This window comes from Amphimedon queenslandica, unplaced genomic scaffold (genome assembly GCF_000090795.2).
Source record: "Amphimedon queenslandica unplaced genomic scaffold, v1.1 AMPQUscaffold_12477, whole genome shotgun sequence".
Taxonomy (NCBI): domain Eukaryota; kingdom Metazoa; phylum Porifera; class Demospongiae; order Haplosclerida; family Niphatidae; genus Amphimedon; species Amphimedon queenslandica.
In genome coordinates, this window is record NW_003547286.1 from 1 (window position 1) to 2660 (window position 2660).

Below are 2660 nucleotides of genomic sequence, written 5' to 3' on the forward strand. Positions count from 1 at the left end.
AAGAGAAGGTGTATAGCAATACACAAATGAGCAATTTACCATATAATTTCCATTGTTTGGGAGGTGAACTAGTTTTTATATTGAAGCCAACAAAGGTGCAAAATAGCCTCTAAATAAAGGTCAAAAGCTATTTCCCAAAGCGTCCACTTTTTGAAGATTGAACCGTATTTTAGCTAGGTCATATTAACCTAAACAAATTTACAATGTATATAACAAGATAAATTTGTGGCTCAAAACTTCCGTAAATTTAAGTGATGTTTTTACTGTTTTCACAAAATTAATAATTAAGTAAGTAAAAATAGAATCTCCATTATAACAGGTACATGTAGTAGTTTATTCAATAGTTTAAATTCCAGTTCCTATTAAACATGTACATACAGTCAAGTAAAATGTCAAAGATGTTCATCTTTATGTTGTTGTTGCTGTGTTTAATAGTTACCATTGATGAAGGAGAAGAATCTTACTGTATGGCTGATTGTACTGGATATAAACATGAACAATCACTGTATATAAGGACATGCTGTAACAGCAGTAACTTAGGACAGACTATTTATATGAGAGAAGGAAGAGTGAAGACTATCATGGTATGTCCTGATGTAAAGCCACAAACCTGTCCACCACCAATAGGTAAATAAAGACACGATAATAATTATTTCAAAACTAAATTCAGTTCTTACAGACTGTAAGGATTGGTATAACAATGGTAGCACTATACTAGTGGTCTGTATAATATTAATTTGAAATTAGTTACTAAATAATATAAACGATATACTATTGGGTCACAGGTGTACTATGATATTGAGACTGATGGTGGTGGATGGACTGTATTTCAGAGGAGACAAGATGGATCTGTTGATTTCTATAGATACTGGACTGACTATGAGAATGGATTTGGTGACCTTAATGCTGAGTTTTTGGTTAGGATTGAGCAAGATTCATTGCCTTACTAAAGAAGGATCAAACACACTAAGAGTGGACCTGGGAGACTTTGAGGGAACACAGCTTATACTAACTACTCTACATTCAGTGTTAGTGATGGTAGTATTGAATATATACTAACAGTAGGAGGATACTCTGGTCCAGTATCATAATGGAATGAGATTCACTACAAGAGATAATGATGATAATGACTGGTCATGCAGGAGGTAACTATGGAGGTAACTTCAACACTGGTGCCTGGTGGTATAATGCCTGCACTCATTCAAGTCTTAATAGTCGTTATTATAATACTACAACTAGTAATAGTGGAGCAATTGTTTGGAAAAGTTGGAAAGGAACTACTCTCAAGTTCTCAGAGATAAAAACTCATTGTAACAATTAAATATTGTCCCCCACACACATAAGTGTGTTTACAATGTGCTGATATATTATTATGACGTTTCAATATTACAGTCTGTCATACCTTTTAGTGATTATTAATAACTGTGGGTGGGTAACAGGAAACTATTATTAATTCATTATGAAATTGAACATGTACATATGGTTCAAAATGGTGGGTTTAATTTTGGCAAATGCCTATCATATTTAAATGCCCAATTTGTCAAAATTTACTGCCTGCAAAATTACCAAATTTACCCAAAATTCTAATGATGAAATAGGAAAATACCATATTTTGGTGAATTGCTAAATAATTTCTAGTGATTGTGGGGTTCTAAGGAATCAGTTAAGAGTCTAATGAGGAGAGCAATGGTCATTGTGGTCAATGCATTCTTATTCACTGGATACCAAAATATATTTTATAACTACACAAATGTAAAACATTAGTTCTCCAACCCGCAGCTACACTATCATCAAGATGAGATCATTTAACTTTAAAAATAGTTAGACGATCCTATACTGCCAGTACATACTGAATCACTTCATCAGTATAGGGCTTCACCTAATCAACAGTAATTAACAGTAATAGAAGCTGTAAATTCCAGTGGGCTACACTCCAATTATTTTAAATGAAGATAAAACTTGAGACATAAACAGTAATAGGTAGCTATAAATTCCAGTCCATGTTCAACTCACGTACTCTACTCCTCTTAAAGGGGCTGCACTCCAATTATTTCATATTATGACATTATTTGGGAAATAGGTAGCTTTGAATTTCCATCCTTGTCAAGCTCACGACAGTCTATTAAAATGTCAAGGATGTTCATCTTTATGTTGTTGTTGCTGTGTTTAATAGTTACCATTGATGAAGGAGAAGGATCTTATTGTATGGCTGACTGTACTGGATATAACCATGAACTATCACTGTATCTAAGGACATGCTGTATCATTAGTAACTTAGGATGGGCTTTTTCTATCAAAGAAACTGGTATAAAACAACATATTTTCTGTCCTAATGTATACCCAAAGTCTTGTCAAAAAGGTACTGCAATAATAGTACAAGTGTTTAATTCATGTAATATAGGCAAGGATTGTAAGAGCTTGTTTGAGGATAGTGTTACTACAAGTGGTGTTTATACTGTTAATCCTGATGGAGGGACTCCATTTAAAGTTAGTTAAAAGTAATTTATAACTATACACTATTGGATCACAGGTATACTGTGATATGGATACTGATGGTGGTGGATGGACTGTATTTCAGAGGAGACAAGATGGATCTGTTGATTTCTATAGGAACTGGACTGACTATGAGAATGGATTTGGTAACCTTACTGGTGAGTTTT